Source organism: Sturnira hondurensis, unplaced genomic scaffold (assembly GCF_014824575.4).
Source record: "Sturnira hondurensis isolate 20B ecotype Veracruz unplaced genomic scaffold, ASM1482457v3 Scaffold0014854, whole genome shotgun sequence".
Lineage (NCBI taxonomy): Eukaryota > Metazoa > Chordata > Mammalia > Chiroptera > Phyllostomidae > Sturnira > Sturnira hondurensis.
The window spans coordinates 4297030-4318543 of NW_028087485.1; the positions used below are offsets into that span (position 1 = coordinate 4297030).

At 37.8% G+C, this 21514-nt stretch overlaps 1 protein-coding gene across 2 annotated transcripts in view; it reads right to left on the bottom strand.

Moving 5' to 3' along the window:
* The window catches only part of SHOC2 (SHOC2 leucine rich repeat scaffold protein), a 91259-nt gene that overhangs the window by 69111 nt on the left and 634 nt on the right, over positions 1-21514 (bottom strand). Inside the window, exon 1 of one of the 2 annotated variants that reach the window (XM_037063950.1) lies at positions 21355-21436. The exons of the other annotated variant lie outside the window; for it this stretch is intronic. The gene's annotated coding sequence lies outside the window, so the exon portion shown is untranslated. Of the gene's footprint in view, positions 1-21354; positions 21437-21514 lie in introns of those variants that run through there. 2 annotated transcript variants of the gene reach the window in all.

The window sequence follows — 21514 nt, forward strand, 5'->3', positions numbered from 1 at the left end:
CCCCTGCTGGGAACTGGCCTGCAGCCCAGGCATGTGCCCTGACTGGGAATCGAACCACGATACTCTGGTTCACAGTCCCCTGGCTCAATCCATTGAGCTACACCAGTCAGGGCTTAATAAGATTTTTTAAATGCACACTGACATAACAGCTGTCACAACACAATCTAACAAAATTGTTTTGAAAGAAGTTAAAAACAGCCGAGTGCTACTAGAGCCATCTTATAGAAAAAAAACCAAATGAACATTCTGGCCAACCCAGTATTGTTTCCAAACTACCCAGTATAACCAGTAATCTGAGCAACAGTGGTATCACTGCCATCAGGTTAGCAAGTGAAAAGTCTGATAAAACCAACTGTTGTTGGAAAATATGGAGCCAAAAAAACCTCACTCTACAGGTAAAAGTATCAACTATTAAAAAGCAGTTTGGCAAAAACCTGATGATATGAAAATGCCATATCCCATTGGATCCATCAGTTCTACTTGCAGGTATTTATAGCAGGAAAACTTCTATGCACTTGCACAAGGGGTCTCAGTGTCAAAGTCACTCTACACCATGGAAAAAATCACTAAGCCTACAGGAAGCAACTTGGGCAAATCTCAGAAACAATGGTGAACAGCAACAAAAACAAACACGTAAGTTGCAAATAATGCATAAAGAATGGTTCTACGGGCAAACACATTTGCCAATGATACATCTGATAAGGGGTTAATATCCAAAATTTACAAAGAACTTACAAAACTCAACACCAAAAATACAATCTCATTAAAAAATGGGTAAAGGACCTGAATAGACTTATCCAAGAGAATAGAAAGATAGCCAATAGACATGAAAAAAACGCTCAATATAACTAATCATCAGAAAAATGAAAATTAAAACCACAAGGACATATCCACTCACACCCGTAAGAATGACTATCATCGACAAACAAATGGTGGTGAGGATGCAGAGAATGGGAATCCTCATGCACTGCTGATAAGAATGCAGACTGGTGCAGCCACTGTGGAAAGCAGTATGGTTTCCTCAAAAAATGACCCAGTGATTCTACTCCTGAGACTATATTCAAAGAAACCAGAAACACTTGATCCAAAAGAACATATGTACCTCTATGCTACTGCAGCATTATTTATAATAGCCAATACGTGGAAGCTGCCCAAGTGCCCATGAGTAGCTGAGGGGATAAAAAGCTGTGGTGTATTTACACAATGGAGTACTACTTGGCCATAGAGAAGGAAATCTTACTTTTTGTGACAGCATGGATAGACCTGGAGAGTATTACGCTAAGTGAAATAAGCCATTCAGAGAGAGAAAAGTACCATATGATTTCACTTACATGTGGAATCTAATGAACAAAATAGAAATAGACTCACAGACACAGAGAACTGACTGACATCTGTCAGAGGGGAGGGGGTTGGACGCTGGGTAAAGGGATTAACAGAGGAAAACTCATAGACACAGACAAACAGTATGGCGGTAACCAGAGGGAAAGGGGAATGGAGGGAGGTAGTAGAGGGTACAGGGGGATAAATAGCGATGGAAGGAGACTTGACTTGGTATGAACACACAATACAATACACAGATGATGTATTTTAGAACTATACACCTGAAACCTACGTAATTTTATAAATCAATGTCACCCCAATCCATTACTTTTTTTAAAAAGAGAATGGTTCTATTTGTATAAAGTTTTAAAACATATGAAAATATGCATTGTAGATATTTACATATAAAGATTAGTCACACTTAAAGAATTGAGAAACATCAAATTTAGAACACTGATTTCTGAGCTATAGTTAAGGGTAAAAACCAAGGTAAGGTAGTACACTAAACCAATGTGTGGTAAATTGAATCACAGAATCCAAAGCTATTCCATTTTGCAGTAAATGCTCAAATGAACTCTGGGTCCCCTCCTGGTTCTCTGAAAGATCTAGAAGGGTACCCTCACTAGTCATTAGAATAATAATAATTTAAAAATACAATGAGAAATATTTCCGGACACGATGGAGAAGTAGGTAGAAACATTGTGCCTTCTCCTAAAACCAAAATTAAGGACAACAAAGATTTAGAAACAAAAACACAACCAGAACAGACAGAAAATTGAACTGTACCAAAGTCCGACAACCATTCATCCAGACCAGTAAGAGGGGCAGAGTGGCAGCCAGGTGGAGAGGGGTTGTGGCAGGAAAAGGCGGGGACTGCAAGACCTGAGCGTGGGGCACAAAGAGGAAATGAGCAGACCCAGTGACTGCGCAAGGTGGTTGGCTGACTTCGGTCACGCACTCATACGCAGATAAACCAGGCAAAAAAGCAGGCAGTGAAACAGCGCAACCCAGGGCCCCAGCAACAGGAATTAAAGCCTAAAAGCACCAAATGAAAACACTTGTGGGGGCTGAGGTGCCAGGAGAGACTCCCAGCCTCTCAGGAGAATTCACTGGAGAGACCGAGAGGGTCCTAAAATGTACACAAGCCCACCCACCCAGGAACCAGCACCAGAAGGGCCCAATCTGCTTGTGGGAAGTGGCGGTAGAAACTGGCGGTAGAAACTGGCGGTAGAAGTGGCGGTAGAGCATGCGCCATTTTTCCCTTTCTGACCCCGCCCCCACATACAGCATCACAACAGAGCGACTGGGTTGCCTCACCCTGGTGAACACCTAAGGCTCCGCCCCTCACTACGCAACAATCACGAACAGACCAAAGGTTCCGGCTCAAACGGAAGAACAAATCAAAGCCCCAGAGCCAATAATTCTAAGCAACCAAGAGAAAGCCAACCTATCAGATGCACAGTTCAAAACACTGGTGATCAGGATGCTCACAGAACTGGTTGATTTTGGTCACAAATTAGATGAAAAAATTTCCTTTATTACACACTAAGTAAAATGAAGGAAAATGCACAGGGAACCAATAGTGATGGAAAGAAAACTGGGACTCAAATCAATGGAGAGGACCAGAAGAAAGAAAGAAACAACCAAACAGAAAAGGAAGAAACAAGAATTCAGAAAAATTTGGAGAAGCTTAGGAACCTCCAGGACATCTTTAAAGGTTCCAACATCTGAATTATAGGGGTACCAGAAGGGGAAGAGGAACAGCCACTAGCGGAAAACTTATTTGAACAAATAATAATGGAGAACCTCCTGAGTCTGGCAAAGAAAATAAACTCCAGGAAGTCCAGGAAGCTCAGAGAGTTCCAAAGAAGTTGGACCCAAGAAGGAACAGACCAAGGCACATCATAATTACATCAGCCAAGATTAAAATGAAGGAGATAATTCTAGAAGCAGCAAGAGATAAGGGGACAGTCACCTACGAAGGAGTTCCTTTCAGTCTGTCAGCTGATTTCTCAAGAGAGACCGTACAGGCAAGAAAGGGCTGGAAAGAAATATTTCAAGTCATGAAAGGCAAGGACCTACACGCAAGATTGTTCTATCCAGCGAAGCTTTCATTTAGAATGGAAAGGACAGATAAAGCACTTCTCAGATAAGGTCAAGTTCAAGGAGTTCATCATCACCAAGCCCTTATTATATAAAATGTTACAGGGACTTATCTAAGAAAAAGGTAAAAAATCTGAACAGTAAAAAGACAGCAAACTCACAGTTATTAACGACCACACCTAAAACAAAAGCAAACTAAGCGGATAGCTAGAACAGGAGTGGAGCCACAGAAATGGAGATCACATGGAGGGTTAGCAACAGGGGAGTGGGAGGAGGAGAGGTGGGGAGAAGGTACAGAGAATAAGTAGCATAGATGGTGGGGACCAAATAGACAGGGGGAGGGCAAGAGTAGTGCGGAAAATGTAGAAGCTAAATGAACTTATGACACATGGACATAAACTAAAGTGGGGGGAATGTGGGCGGGAGGGGGTGTGCAGGGTGGAGGGGAATGAAGGGGGAGGGGACAACTGTAATGGCATACTCAATAAACTATAAAAAATAAAAATAATAAAAATAAAAGTACTATGAGAAATAATGTTCTATCTATCAAGTTGATGAAATATAACAAATGACAGTGCTGGTGAGGATACAGAAAAATCACCCACCATAGTCCACTGGTGGGCGTAAGATCCAGAGGAGCCTCTCTGAAAATGTGGCTTCTCCATGATATGATTAACTGGGGTATTTTTACCTGCTTGTTTGAGGAAAAACATAAATGTACGTGAGAGTTACACATCTGTGTAAGACCACTGAAGAAATAAAATATCCCAAACTCTATTTAAGTGCTTACCCCCCTCTGTGCAAAGTTTGGACTCTGCCACGGATTCTTCATCCTGGACCTTAGGAACACGGCATGGAGAACACTGACAAAACAGATACGCATTCTTGGCCTGACTGAGCCAGGAAGGAACTTATGTGTTCGCATGTGCCTCGGTGTGCAGCACTGAAGGAAGACAGATGTGTCGTCAAGCCCTCGGTTAAATCCTTTCCCAAAGGCAAACCTCCACTCTTTCTTTCACCTGCCTAGTCCTAATGGTGTGAAAGACTTGTCACCTCAGTTCAGGCTGAGAGTTTATAAACTACTATCACATGATTACATTTGATTTCCAAATTAAAGCCTGTAAACAAGTCACACCAAGTAGTGTTACTTCCATTAACACATGAGTTAACCAAGATTTATGGAAGTTAAATTATTTGCCCAATAGGATAGTGTGAATCTGACAGTAACACCACTGATAACAACAGATAATATTTATTGAGTATCTATTACATGCCAGGCACTGTACTAAGTGCTTTCAGCTGTTCTGAGGAAGATTAATCCTAATTTAAAGATAATGAAACTGGCCTGACTGTGTGGTTCAGTGGACTGAGTGCTGGCCTGCAAATTGCTGGTTCAATTCCCAGTGTAGGGCACATGACTGGGTTACGGGCTGGGTCCCCAGTAGGGGGCAGAGAGGCAACCACCCATTGATGTTTCCCCCTCTCTCTCCTTCCCTTCCCCTCTCTAAAAATAAAATCTTTAAAGACAAACTGAGACTCAAGAGCAATCAAATGACTTATCCAAGATCACACAGACCATAATTGGTAGTCACAAGTCTGACATAGTTCTGACTCCAAACCCATGTCTTAACTACTACAATATACTATTTCAGAATATATTCAGTAGATGTAAATAATCAGGATTCGATACAAGGAAAACCGTTCACAGAACAAGATTTGAAAAGGTAGGATTGCTTTCTATAGCCTGAGAAAATGCTGACTAAAAACAGCCAACAACAAGATACTCCAGAAAATCTGAGCATCTACCTTTAAAAAGTATTTTCCCCACCCCATTTAAGACCTAATCCTATAGAACACACTAGTAGTTTACTGATTATTCTGGCACTTAATAGAGGCACTTCTTCCAGTAATATATTATTATATGTCTAAATGTGTAATTTATATAACCTTGAGTTCAATTATTTTTACTCAGCAATATCTTTCTGAAAAGTGTGATGAAAAGAATATATTTTATAAATCCGTTTAAATTCAACACCACACAGTTTAACTCTATAGTCACTGAGGTCCTCTTTCCCATTAACAGTAGAATGTAGACGTAAATGTTTCTATAACTGACCACTATGGAAGTGATGACGCAATGTGGCTCAATTCAGAAAAGAACCTGACTCATTCATCCTTAGTCCATGCACTGATTCTTAAAAACTATCACTGATTATTCTTTAGTAGTAATATTGTTAAGAGTACGTGCATCTTCTAAAACTATTTTTCTCTTGTCTAGAAGAAAAAGAATAATTCAGATAAGTGAGGGGAGACTGCATGTCCAGGCACTTACTTGGGGTATTTTATCGACATTAAATTTGACCTGCCTTAAATCTGACTCTACATTCAACTCTCATGTTAAATGAAGATATCTTCTAGCTATTTCTACCTCAAATGGAACGTGATTAAAGGTAATATATTGAAAAAATGGAGTGAAAAAGACCAAAAGATCTGCAGCTGTGGATGTGGGTTCCAAATCCCTTGATAAACTGCAATACAACCTTAGGCAAATGCTACATTTCAAGCCTCAGTTTTTTTTATCTGAGTTTAGGAGCTACATGATCTCTAGGAACCTTAAAGCTCCAAAACTCCCATTGTAAGTCTTAACAGAAAGTTCAATTTGGGGTGCACAAAAGTTACTCTCTGAGCCCTGGCTGGTGTGGCTCAGTGGACTGAGTGCCAGCCTGTGAAACAAAGCCATCGCTGGTTTGATTCCCAGCCAGGGTAAATGTCTGGGTTGTAGGCCAGGTCCCCGGTGTGTGGGGTGCACAAGAGGCAACCACACACTGATGTTTCTCTTCCTCTCTTTCTCTCTCCCTTCCCGTCTCTCTAAAAATAAATAAATATTTTTAAAAATTACTTTCTGAGTTTATCTACATTCCATTTATCCATGGCTACAGTAATCATAACTGTCATGCAAACGCATGTTTTTTGGAATACTTAGTCAGAATGCTAATCTGAAAATGTTCAGTAATACATTCTCAGAACTTCCCAAAATCTACTTCTACATTTTGTTCCATGTCCAAATAGGTTTAGGATAAGATGTATTTCAAACATAATTATATTCTATTTTTACAGCAGAAATTGTCAATGCGTTTAATATAATTCATTTTGTGAAGAATACAATATACAAAGCTTCCCAATTTATTAGGTTATATACTAGTTATCAGTATTCATATGAAAAACATCAATACCTTTTATTTATTAATGAGCACATTAATGTATGTCATAAATATTCCCTCTGTTGATGGCTTTCATAAATACACATAAAATACTAAAAGTCTACAAAAACATGCATCAAATGATTGCAAGGTATTAGGATGTTTTTCAATTCTCTTTATCTCTGTATTATTTTTTAAATGTATATAATAAGCATTCCCTTTCATAATCAAGGATGAAAAAAAGGATTTTCAAGGATGAAATCAAGGATTTTCATTTTGAAACAAAAAATCCTAAAAGTGCTGGTTTGGTTATGTTTACTTTTACACTGAGAAAGAATCAAAGTAATTAAAATTTTATTTATGAAGAAAAGCTGAATATGTGATACAAGAGGAGATCAACATAATATCAAAACCCACTTAAATTAGTCCATGATAGCCAATGAAGAATTAAACATACCCAGCACTTCAGATGTGAATTACAATGTACACTGTTTTTACAAAAGATAATTCAAAAGTGCATGGAGTGATCTCACTGAAGTTATACACCAAGTTTCTGGATATTGACAGTTCAGAAAAACCAGTTTTTTCCCACAATTATAAATACTTAAGTTTTTATAAGTATAAAAACTATACTTTCCTTCATTCAACACTTTATTTAATATATACTAAGTGTCATGCACTGTTCAAGGTGCTTAGTACGTAATAGTAAGATACCAGTCTTGCCTGTAAGCTTACAAACAAGTGGAAAACGCAGAAAGTGTGGCGAGAACTGCTGCAGCACCAAGAGATGGCACTTACACCACTCTCACGGGCTGGGAGAATCCGAGAGGGCTTCTTTTAAAAAAAACCAGTGTGGCTCAGTCAGTTAGGCATTCTCCGGTTTAACCCTCAGTTAGACATGGGGTGGTTTCTGTCCACATGGGGGCAAATGCGAGAGGCAGCTTATTGCTGTTTCTCTCCCTCTCTTTCTCCTACCCTTCCGCCATCTCTACAAATAAATGAAATAAAAGATAACAGCTAAAGAGAAATCAACTAAAAAGGTGGGTCAAGAATCCTGCAGTCATCATGACTCCTCTTCTCTTCTTCAACTCTAACACCCTGACAATCACCAAATCCTATCCATTCTTCTCCCCAAATTTCTCCCAACCCTTCAAACTTCTCTTCATTCTCATTGCCACTACCCTGCTCCAGGGTACACCAAATTCCCTCTAATAGCTCTGTAACTGGTCTTATTACCACATCCACTCCCCCATCCTGTTCCTAACCTAATCACTACACCGTAATTAGAGTGATCATTCAAATACTCACATCTCATCAGGATACTGTCCAATTTGAAACACCTGGGGGAAGAGTGGGTGACCCCCACAAACACAGCTCTCAGTATAAAACCCGAATTCTTAGCAGTAATTACCAAGCCTTTCAAGATCTGGCCCCTGCTTGCTTCTCGAGCCACGACTCTGTTATCTCCCATTTGGCACTCCAGCCACAGAACTTCTTTCAGATCCTACAGCAAGTCGTGCTATGTCCCTAGGGCTTCAGGCAAATTTTTCTGCCAGAAACATAGATTTACAATTCTTCACTAGGTGATTTTTTTATTCTTCAGATCTCAGCTCAGAGGTCGGGAAGCCTTTTTTAATTACTCAAAAGCCTTTCTGAATGCCGCCCTTTTCCATGCTACCACTTAAAACTCTCCTTTATCAGAATGTGTATCACATCATATTATACTTGCCAGGTTAGTTATCTGACTCCCTCATTTAAAGTAATGGGAAAATAGGAGGCCCTGGCTGGTATAGCTCAGTGGGTTGAGCTTGAGCCTGCAAACCACACAATCGCAGTTCGATTCCCAGTCAGGGTACATGCCTGGGTTGCAGGCCAGTTCCCAGCAGGGGACTCAAGAGAGGCACCATACATTGATATTTCTCTCCTTCCCTTTCTCTCTAAAGATAAATAAATAAAATCTTTAAAAAAATTAAAGTAATGGGAAAATAGGGACCCTTCTTTTCTATGGTTGTATCCTTAGAAATAATGCCTCACGCATTTAGCTGTTATATTTATTTAAAGAATTATAAATATTTGTTAACTTGGCTTTATCTGCCCTACTAGACAGCAGGATCCTTACTTAAAGAGGCAATTTTTACTCTATAAAGTGGACAACTTAAACAATATTATGAACTTTTTAAGCACACAGTAACTGCTCAATAAACACTTATTGAATGAAGGTAGTCAAACAATAAACAGGTTAAAACCTTGCCTCATGTATAGTTTCCATTTAAAATTATAAATCACTCAAATTTTTTAAAGTTTTAAAAATTTTTTTAAAGATTTACTTATTTTTAAAGCGAGGGGAAAGGAAAAAGAGAGGGAGAGAAACATCAATGTTTGGTTGCCTCTTGTGCACCCCCCTACCAGGGACCTAGCCTGCAACCCAGGCTTGTGGCCTGACTGGGAATCAACAGGCAACCCTTTGGTTTGCAGGCCAGCATTCGATCCACTGAGCCATACCAGCCAGGGCTACACCACTCAAATTTTTAAATAAATGCTTAAAAATGGCAAGATTTCATGTCTGTTTTCCCATATTTATAAAGATCTGAAATACTCCTTATTCTATTAATTAGCTTAAAGGACAAAAATAAAATGTCACCCCTCCAAATCAAATAAAACTATATATTGGGTTGACCAAAAAGTTCGTGTTTTTTTTTTCCCCAGTAAAATGGCTCTAGTAGTGCTTACCTGTCTAACTTCATTTGAAACAGTTTTATTTGATTGTATTGTGACAGCTGTCATATAAGTGTGCATTTTAAAAACTTATCAAAACCAGCAAATTTTTGTGTAGCCATTTTAATATTGAAGATGGAAAAAATAGGCAATATTTTCAGCATACGTATTATGTTTTATTATTTCAAGAAAAGTAAAAAAGCAACCAACACACACAAAAAAGATTTGTGTAGTGTATGGAGAAGGAGCTTTAACTGACTGAATGTGTCAAAAGTGGTTTGCTAAGTTTCATGCTGGGGATTCTTTGCTGGACTGTGATCCACGGCCGGCAAGAATAGCTGAAGTTGACAGTGATCAAATTAAGACATTGATTGAGAACAATCATTGTTATACCACCCAGGAGGTAGCCAACATACTCAAAATATCCAAATGAATAAAGTTATTGGTAAAAATGAAAAATGTATCTTTTATTTTACAGGAAAATACAGACTTTGGCCAAGCCAATATTTTCATATTCAGGAGTTAAAAAGGAATCCTCAAAATGGAAGACCTAAGGTCAAAAAAGCACCCCAAATTAACATACAGAAGGTAACATTATTGTTCAGAGAGGGGAAAAAAACCCACATCCTTAAGCAGCATGAATGAACCTGAGGTTAAGAGCAGTTTTCATGGAGGCTCAAGAAATAGTTGTGAAGAAAAATAAACAGCTCTCAGTTTATTAGAATTATGTCAAAAGTGTACAATTCATAGCACCTTCAAACTCATTCAATTTTTTGTCCCCTTTGGTCAGAAGACAAAATGAGAAAGTTTGAAATGACATGGACAGAGACAAGGTTACCGTGTTTTGCCATGCATAATGCACACTTTTTTGCACAAATTTTTTGAGGGAAATATAAGGATGCACATTATACATTAGTATAATGATTACATACCATGGGTATAATAATTCCATGTATAATGCACACAAAAACATGGGTGCGCATTATACACAACAAAGTACAGTAATTTTTTTTATACACTAGCAAATACATGAGAGTTTTTCAGGAAATCTGTGTTCCTTCTTATGAGAAAGCTAAAGACTTATAATGTAATTTTGATTGGGGGCAAACAATAGTTTTGAGCAAAGAACTGAAAATTCTTGTTTACCCAACACACAATGTAAACCATAACTGGGATCACAGCTCTCTTGTACAACACTTCAATTTACCTTGTACATAAATTGCAAGATTCTCCAATGAAGTATCAAAATAAAAGACAGGGGAGGTAGGGGGATTTAAATGTCTCAATATGAATTAAGGTATACTAGTAAACATCAAACATCCTTGACCAAACAATATCTGAAAAATTCATGCCACACAAACAATCCCCCCAAAAAGATTTACCTCTGAATACTGATCAAACTGCCTTTCTTGCAAAGGAAGTCAAAATACATCATGCACAACCCTAAGTATTCCCAAAACATAATTTACTCTTCATTTACCAGGGGCAAATTGGCAATAAATCAGTAAGTTGGTTACTTAGTTATCAGTGTAAAGCAAAAAAGATAAAATGTAATTGCTATCTTAGGTTATTCACACTAAGATGACTAGAGTGTTCAATAAAGTATTTTTGAACTTAAAAAAAATGATTTCCAGTACTTTTAAGCTAAAAATTAATTACATTTAACTGCTTCATTTTTGTTTGTATAAACCTACACATTCCTTCACTAGGTCTTATCTGGTTATAAATCCTTTATATTACTCGCTCTATAAACTACTTATCAGAAACTGTCAAAAACATACAAACAAAAATAAATGTACTGTATGTAACAAGATTAGAAGACTGTGTGGTCTCAAGGTAGGTATTTTACATTTAAAATCAGTATTTAGAAAGTTGCCATTACTACAAAATAGCCTTTTTCACATTTTGAAACTATTTAGATGAAGACAACATGATCTACTTAACCTGACAGTTGTTCAAATAAGATTTACACAATACATTTGGGACTTTAAAAATACATCTCTTTATTAATTTTTTAAGATATCCCAAAGAAAAATCTTTCTAAGATTAACAGAAATACACTTAACAGCCAGGCCCAATTTAACTTAGAGTAAAGGAATTTCTCCCATCAGAAGCTACTCAAAATAAAGGCAGCCCTCTGCTTATCTTTTTGAATATATGCAAAAGGACATTTCATTGTTTTTGTAATTTAACACAATAAACACAACCAGTTTCCAATTGGTATGTACTATTTATCTTATTATTGTAATCCCAAAATATGATTCCCACATAGTTTACAAAAGCACTGATGTAAAAAAAAATACTACATCACAAAAATGTAAATCATGTAGTAATTTGCTGGTAGCAAGTGATACATTACTTAAACCATGCCAGAAAGGAAAAAAAATTATTTGGCAATACTTAATTTTAATTACTCTTAGAAGCAACTCAAGTATTATCAAATTGTTACATATAAAAACTGGAAAATGGTACAGTCAGGAAAGAGATGGGCTAATTAACAAGTTTTTATTTTTAGCACATAATTCTACCATTTGTGGATTATCAATTTTCAAAGAACTTGAGTATAATAAAATATAGCAAAACTTCAATTATATTAAATTTAATTTCAACTTTAATGAAGCAAAAATCTTTAAGATCTTGCCACAGGACCCTTATTATTATTATTATATCAATTATTACCACACACACACACACGTCAGGTGCAACTGAGTTTTTCAATTGAGAAAAGGCCCTAAGTTTTTTATATTTTTGTATGTAATTAGTCATGTATTAAGGCATTACTCTCAGAGCTAAATCTGCAAGAATCATATAGCTGACTTTTAAAGCAAATTTATTACTCTCAGAGCTAAATCTGCAAGAATCATATAGCTGACTTTTAAAGCAAATTTATTAAGTCCTTCCTTTTTCATATCATAAAAATGCTTAAACTGAAACATTTAACTCCACTTGCAAATATTACAATTAGTGCAGATTATCAGGCCCTTTTTTACTTAACAAAATAAGCTGGCAGAAGAATGTTTTATTACATGCCTTCACAAAAATACCTTTCTGAACAATATATATAAACTAGCAAATTTCATTCTTATAGCTGGTCTCTAAACAATTTTAGCAGCTCAGCCTCATAGACTAGCATAATATTGCACAACATTCTGGGGGAGATGTTCAAAAGTATTTCTACTGACATTTTTAAGTCATGTACACAATCTTCCTGGAAATGTTTATGTCAGTTATTTTTAAAATTTTAATAACATTTAAAATGTTTTATTTCAAAGACAGTTATTCCATTTTTAAAGTCATTTTCCTCAAACCCCAAAACTACTCTTGCTCTTCACGCCATATCTGTAACCTGAAACACTACCACCTGATTTACACCACTCACTGGAAATCATTACATTTGATCATCTCTAGATCCTTAGAGCCCAATATAAAGCCTGGTAGAGTCTCGCATATTTTGGGGCTTCAATAAACTTTGTTCTTGTCCCAAATACTCATGTTTAGTGTGTACTACTATAAGCTATTATGTAACAGCAGGGGGCGGGGGGGGGGGATTAAAAAATACTGCAGCACTACAAACAGTTTAGCNATCCTTAGAGCCCAATATAAAGCCTGGTAGAGTCTCGCATATTTTGGGGCTTCAATAAACTTTGTTCTTGTCCCAAATACTCATGTTTAGTGTGTACTACTATAAGCTATTATGTAACAGCAGGGGGCGGGGGGGGGATTAAAAAATACTGCAGCACTACAAACAGTTTAGCATGCTTTCCCACAGTTGCTCAGTGGGTGTTCTGAAACTAGGCCATATTTCTAGTATTAAGAATTTCAAATCCCTACTTCCAAAGTACAGAAATAAATGTGTTCAAGATTAAATCATAAAACCTTACTATTTTAAACTGCCTAAGTATATAAGCATCCTATTTCTGAGTTCAAAACTGTAATTAACCCATAGTAAGATAAACCAATATTTGTTTTAGCAACAAAATAAGAAATAATTATGTAGCTCTTCTACCTATTCTTATATTGTCAAAGAATGCAACAGATTACAATATTAATAAGATAATATGAAATTTATCTGACCCAGAACTAAAGCAACATCTTATCCCAGAAGATATACAAAACAAAATTGAACTGAATATAATCTATTTCAGGTCACACAATCTGTTACACTGCACACACTTCTAGCAAAAAACGAATGATGACCTCCAATTTAATTTTTCTAGTCCAGGTTACCAGGAAATGCCAAGAGATTAAGCTTATTCTCTCGAACAGAATAGAAGTTGCAGAAATGCGTCATTTTGTCATATCATTGCAACAGGTATGTTTTCATTCAAAACTGATGAAGAAAGACATGTTACTCAATTTTACATATTTCACAGCTAAGTAAACAAAGAACACATTAGGTATAAAACCTACTTCTGCAAATTATACGGTTGTAATATTACACTGCACTGATTCTATACTGTGAAATAATTATTTGCTTCTACTTAATTTTACTCAAATACTTATGGTGTCTACTATATGTCATCTCATTGAGCACATCTTTCAAATAATAAAAGTGCAATGCATTAAAATTTTTAAATTGTATCATTTTAGATAGAAACCTTTCAGGATCACACAGTCCTGTGTCATCTTTAACAAAATACACTAATAGCAAATAACCTCTTCTTCATAATCTTATATCATTATTGCTATACTGTTCTGCATATAAAACAAATGGTGTCTTAATAGATTCTAAATGTTTATCAAAACAGTAAGTTGCCTTAAACTGACAAATTTTTCAGAATCTTGTATCTGCTTTTTAAAAAATTATTTTTATTTACTTATTTTTTAGAGAGAGGGGAAGGGAAGGAGAAAGAGTGGAGAGAAACATCAATGTGTGGTTGCCTCTCATGTGTCCCCCACCGAGGATCCAGCCTGCAATCCAGGCACATGCCCTGACTGGGAATCGAACCAGCAACCCCCTGCCTCACAGGCCCACGTTCAATTCACTAAGCCACATCACCCAGGGCTGGTATCTGCTTTTTAACTGCTTTCTTCTACTCTTATTTTCAACTCTTGTATAGCCTCTAGGTATATCATGGGCCTTTTTACATTTGTTTTCCAAGCTTTTAAAAACTATACATTATAAGAGTAAAAAAAAAAAAACTCCTAAATTATGCCCTGAGGGGTTCTAAGAACAGGAAATGTGTTTAAGAGCAATGACATCTCTTGTCCTTTTCAGTGGCCTGTTTGTTTTGGGGGATCAAAACTATTAGTTTAAACTAATTCTCCATTAGGAGCCTAAAAGGTCTAGGACACTGGAGAAATACTCAATGCTCGTGAAGTTTACAGTCTAGCAGAAAGAAAGACATTAAACACATCATTACAAAAATGATGAGTAGAATAAAAAAGAAAGTACAGGTGCTAAAGGACCTTTAACAGAAGAATCTACCTACAGATCAAAGAAGGCCTCCCCAGGGAGGAAACATTGAAGGCAGAACAGCAATTAGGTTAGCCAGGCGAACACTGCATTGGGTTCTTCTGTCCAAGGAGTTGATACCAGTAAGTTTTAGTTTCCTAATAAATAACTTTAAAATAATGAGGTATTACAACATTCATAAGGTAACTGCTAAAATGCAAACATTTTTTACAGAAAATTTTCAAATTTCTACAATGAAAATAACTAAAAGTATCAAAAACCAAAAGAAAAGCAGTATGAGAGTGTTTTAAAACGGGAAACTGGGGTACTAATTGTACTTTGAGGGGAATGAAGTTTGGGATAGTAAAGAAGGCTTCATTGTGCCCTTGAAAAAGTTTCAAATCATTCTATATGAAAAATTACTTAATATACAAGTTCAGAAAATTTCTAAATTATTTAAGACCATAAAATGACTTCTACCAGGATGTAACTACTGATCACACAGTCTGACCTACCTACTGGAAAGGTGGCACTTCTAAGTAAATTTGGAAAGTGGTCATTTCTAACTCTCAGAACAGCAAATATTAAGTGTTTGTATAATAAAAACCTACAATGGGTTCTAAAATAATTCATAGATGTTACAAGGCATAAATGCTAAGAAAAAGATGTAATTTCAGTTTTTGCAACATATTGTCATTATCCACATTCTAAGTCTGGAAATTATTTCACATTATTCTGCTATGTTTTCCTTGTATTTAATTAAACTATTAATGAAATAAAAATTTTATTAAGTTTTAAGTAATAATTTGGAGCCGTTCCCTAACATTAATGCAGGTCTACAGTTCAAGGCCCAAATTAAATTAGGCACACAGAAAATAGCAGTCTCTAAAAATATGAGCTTTCATGAAAGCCAACTGTATCACCTAAAATATTAAGTCATACATGGAAGCCAAACTGCTATTCACCTGCAATTCCCCAAATGGACTGTAACATCTCTAACTTCTGTGCTTTTTCTAACCTTTACCTATCCTACTTACTCAAGAATTAGTTCAGGCCCTATTTTCCAATAAGCAATGCTGCTTATACATGTAGTCTAAGTCTTAACTCAGCTGAATTCTTCAGTGTATAGTGCTATCAAAGCACTTGTCACAATAAAACAATTAACAGTATGTGTCCAGCTCATGCAACAAACTGAACTTGCTGAAAGCAGGAAACAGCATATTTACATCTGCATCCCCAGAGTGTAGGAAATACACAGCACTCAGTATGTCTATGGCATTATTGAATACGAAACTGTAGCTAGTAAGAAATACTTACAGAACAAAATTTAAAAGTTAGCATAAAGACTATATACAAAACTGCAAAAGTCTTGCCCTGGCTGGTGTGGCTCAGTGAAATGAGTGCTGGCCTGAGAACCGAGAGGTTCGATTTCCAGCCAGTGCACACGCCTGGGTCACAGGCCAGGTTTCCAGTTAGGGGCAAGTAAGAGGCAACAAATCCATGTATTTCTCACGCATTGATGTTTCTCTCCTTCTTTCTCCCTCCCTTCCCCTCTCTCTAAAATTAAATAAATAAAATCTTTAAAACCTATGAAAGTCTTAAAAGCAGGAAGGAATACTGTATAACATGGAACTGAGAAAGCCCAAATTTAACCGATGAAATTCACTCTAAATTCTAAATATTCTCAATGTCAAACAAGTCATTTCCACTTAACCTCTAAGACATTAGAAAAGCTAGGAGGAAAAACATACATCTTTGTCAACTGTAAAATTACTAAATTAAAATTGTAGGGTTTTTTAAAAATATTTTGCTCATTTATCTTTAGAGGGGAAGGGAAGAAGAGATGGAGAGAAACATTAACGTATGCTTGCCTCTCGTATGTCCCCCAATGGGAACTGGCCTGCAACCCAGGCATATGCCCTGACTGGGAATCGAACCATGATACTCTGGTTCGCAGGCCCGTGCTCAATCCACTGAGCTACACCATCCAGGGCAAAATTATACTGTTTACAAATAGTATTTGAGGACAAATAAAGTGCTTACATTTTTAGTGTTCACGGTGCTATAATTCTAATAAACATTAGAAGATAGACATGCCAAATACTTCATAAAAACCCTTCAGGTTCATTTCACATAGGGACCAATTATACCCTTTACGGGTCTCCTGTAATGTTTTAGCTTCAAGCAATATGTTCATTCTTTCTGAGAAAAGAACCTTTGCCTTTTATATAGCATGCACTACTGTTTGCAACCAGTGCTGATCTTTAGAAAAGTTGCAATGAGACATACACTGTTAAAGCTAATTAGTCCTTTAATTCTTGATAATGGGAACTTCATGTTTTCTCAAAAAGCACGTATGTTACCAACATCAAAAACTGAAGAATCCTTTGTAATTAGAATATTATTTTCATGTGCTAAAACTCTGATTTGTGAAAAAGTTGCAAACCAGGGGAATATACCTAACAAAGACATAATAAATGTTAGTTTACTTTAAAATAATCCAACTACGCATTTTAGAATGTATATCAGATTCTCAGACTTATGCATGTTCTTTTCAAACTACAATGATTGACAATTATATTTCAGAAAACTGTAATACTTTAAGTTCAAGCACACCATATATCACCTGGGAACTTACGCATTTTTCAGGTTTTAAAAGTCAGTGTAAGCCCTGGCTGGTGTGGCTCAGTGGATTGAGCGCGGGCCTGCGAACCACAGTATCGCGGTTCGACTCCCAGTCAGGGCACATGCCTGGGTTGCAGGCCAGTTACCAGCGGGGGACGCATGAGAGGCAACCATACATTGATATTTCTCCCTCTCTCCTTCCCTTCCCCTCTAAAGATAAATAAATAAAATCTTTTTAAAAATCTTAAAAAAAAAAAGTCAATGTAGACAGAGAGGTAGGAAAATACAAAAATTTAACCACTCTTAACAGAGAAAATATTTCCAGAAAGATCTATAGGGCATAACTTTGATGCAGTGCAACAAGCAAACAAAACAAAATTCAGAAGATGGATAACAGAATAATAAATTGCATCTATATGTGATTTAGCCTTACATTATAATTTACCTAATGCATAATATAATGCATAAATCATTAAGTCTAACAATAATAACGACTAATTTCATATATGCACTACTCACTTTTCAAGTACCACATAAAAATACTTAATGTATCACTCTGTTGCTAAATCACAGCCAATTTCTATCTAATCATCGATAACAAAATATTTATCAATTCCCTACTAGTCTTATTAGAAATTGTCAAAGTGTTTATTTTATATCTAAATTTACTCTCCTAAGTGATATATTATAAACTAGTTCAAGAACACTCCCTACCAAGGCCAAGCTGCAAAACTTGGAACTCACTGAAGGACTTGTGGGTCAACTTGTTTGTCTGGTTTTTTTTTCTGGTTTTGGGGGAGAGGGGAGGTCTTGTTTTTTTCATCGTTGTTATCATGTTATAAGCACTATTTCACGTTTTTTCATGCATGAATAATACATGAGTAATATAGTAAACTGAATTCTAAAGACAGTCTTTCATTTAGTCTTCACCCTTCGCATACATGTTAGAGTATATTTTTTAGTAAAAAACACAACAGATTATTTTATATTTGAATTTCTTATTAGAAAAACTCTAAAATTTATTTAAATTGTTTAAAGAATACAAGTCCTACAGAACTATTAAATTACAAGACAGATACTGATAATCCAGCATATCTTCAAAACAAATATGACAGCAATTAACTACCTGGATAATGAAGAATTCCAATTTTATTCACCCTTCCCCTACAATACACACGGATAAGCCAAGGCAAAAACTTTACTGGCAACTATTTAGAAACCATCTTTGGGAGGATTCTACAGAGAATTCCAGTTTCTGTCTCGTGAATGTGGAACAAGCCTTGACCCAAGATACTGACAAAATAGTACTATTTAAAAAGTATAATTCCAGCAAGTCTAACAAAAGAATTTCTAATTTTGCTGTTTCTTTTGAAAAGTGAAATATTTCAAATTTCTGACTGTAGTTCACAAGCTGTTATAAGACTTTTACTTGTTACAATTATCAAAAGAGCTCTGATAAACTTTTGAATATGGTAGTTTACAAACTAAAAAAATTACCCAGCTGCAAGCTGTTAATGTAGCTCCTAATCACTCTTATAACAAGTTATAAGAACTAAGAGAACTTTTTAAACACCTGAAAATTATATTAACACTGACACTAGAGAACACCTGTCAACCTGACATAAATGTAATTGTTTCTTCAAAAACTGAACAAACACCTTGGGGAAAAGCAGCAACTTTAGAGATAGGTGAGGTCCGTAGCTCAAAAACACCTCTAGCATTTCAAGAATATAGGTTTATGAGGAATTCCTGCCACTTGAGACAAAATGGATTGACCTTGAAGGAATTATGCTAAGAGAAATAAGTCTGGACACAGAAAGATAACTACTGTATGATCTCACTTGGCTGTGAAACCTTAAAAAAAAAAAAAAAGATCAGACCTGTGGTTATCAGAAGTGGAGGACAGAGGGAGGGGGAATTGGAGGAAGGTGGTCAAAAGGCAGAAACCTCCAGTTACACAATGAATAAGTACTAGGAATGTAATGTACAACATTATGAATATAGCCAACACGGCTACACGATAAAGAGGAAAGAGGGTAAATCGTAAGAGTTCTCATCACAAGGAAAAAAGTTTGTGCTTTTTTTTGTTTGTTTCTTTTTATTGTACCTGTATGAGAAGATGGATACTACTTAAACCTATTGTGGTCATCATTTCACAGTAAGTAAAAATCACACCAGCATGCTATATGCCTTAAACCTACACAGTGATGTACATCAATTATTTCTCAGTAACTCGGGCGGGTGGGGGGGGCGGAGATTACATGTTAACTTTATATTACATTTAAGCAATTAGAAAGTTACAAACTGTAAACAAAGTATTTATTTGTCTGTGGTCTATTTTCCAAATGTGTATTCATAATTAAACAAAAGCATTACAGTGTACCTTATGTTAAAAGCCTTATCATAAAAGTCTAAGTCCCATATCTCGGAAATAGTCGTTTACATCTTTATATTCCTCAAAATTCTTGTCACTGTCACATGGAAAAAACTCAACACAATAAATTCAAACTATAAATGTAAACATACTGACTGTTACAAATTGTACACAATAGCTAAGTCCCTTCAAATACAAAGTAACAGTTATAAGGGCTATGGCATGGAAGGGTGAAGTCTGGAGATTAGTACACTAATAAACTTAAGTATGTAAAATCAAGACAATTTTTCAATGTTGATGTTACATTCGGATGTAAAACACTTTGTTACACAAATGTACCCTAGGACTCTGCAAAACATAACAAAAATAAGTTTTAGATACAATAATCCTTCTGAATAGATACTAGAAGCTGCTGACATTTAAGAAATGTACAAAACTGTACAAGTGTAAGCTTATAGACTGCTGGTAGTTATGATGGAGGCAAATACTATACAGTCCACATTTGCAACCCACGTTAGCTTCAGCATCCCCAGAGACTTAGAAAACATTTCTTTGGGTAGGTTGCAAAACACTGCTTCCTCTTTTATTTTCATCACCCCCATTATGATACAAAGCAACAGATAGAAAAGAAAATCAAATCAGCAACTGTAAGGGCTGTAAGCTTAAAAGCACACACAAATCCATCTTTCCACCACCCGAATCAGTATTCATTCCACCTGTTTGTAAATTCACACTAACACAATAACACAAATCCGCTGCTGAAGGCGGGGCGGAGCAATTAATGGTTTGGTGTCATTATTCTTCTACCTAGGCACGGAGCGGGGGAGGAGGATGGTACAAAACAATGGGTACTGCGGGGCTGGGGGGAAATCGTTTTGTCCTGAAGCCTCTAGCGTTGAGCTGGAGAGAGGGACAGGGGGTAGAGCACTTTTCCTCTACCTCTAAAGACTGCCGCGCAAGAGGCTGCCATCAGGCACCTCCAACTGGGCAGTTTTGGATGCCTACAACTCGCTTCACCAGGCAACACACCCAAAACCCACTTCACCACTCTTCACCGAAGGGTGAGGAGACGAAGAGAGCGTGGAGGGCTTTGGGGAGGGGACAAGGGAAGACCCCACCCCGTACCACTACCGCAGCGGCAGGGACCCCGCCAACCAGTTACACGCCCTCCAGGACGCCCACGGGTCTCCCAGCAGCCTGGACCCCGCGGCCCCGGGAGCCGGGCGGAACAGGACGGTCAGCCAGACGCCCCCGGCCCTCGCCTTCGCGCCGGCTCGCCCTCGACCGGGCGCTGTCCCGCCCGCCCGCCGCCACCGCAGGCCTGGTCCCAGTCGCTGTCAGAGCCGGCCGGCTTGCTCTGAGCGCCCGGCTGCGGTCCCCGCACTGAGAGCCGGGTCCGAGGACCCAGGCCTCCCGGCGACAGCACCCAAGAGAGCCGCGGCGGCGGCGGCGCCTCCCAGGGCCCCGGCCCCTGGGGCCTCGCCCCGGCCCCGCCGGCTCGCGCCTGTCAGGGCGCTCGGGGCCTCCCCCTGCCGACGGTCAGCCGACTGCCCGACGGGCAGGAAGGAAGACAGAAAGAACCGACCCACGGACACCCTCCCGCCCTAGCGGCCCCGGGTTACCGTCAGGAGCCCGGACTCCGCCATCCTCCTCGCTCGCCCTCCTTCCTCCTCCTCCACCGCCTTAGAAGCGACGCTGCCCAACCGCCGCCCCCCGCCCGCCCCTCCCCCACTCGCCCCGCCCCGCCCGCTCCGCCACTCACTTTCGCTCCTACCGCGCCGC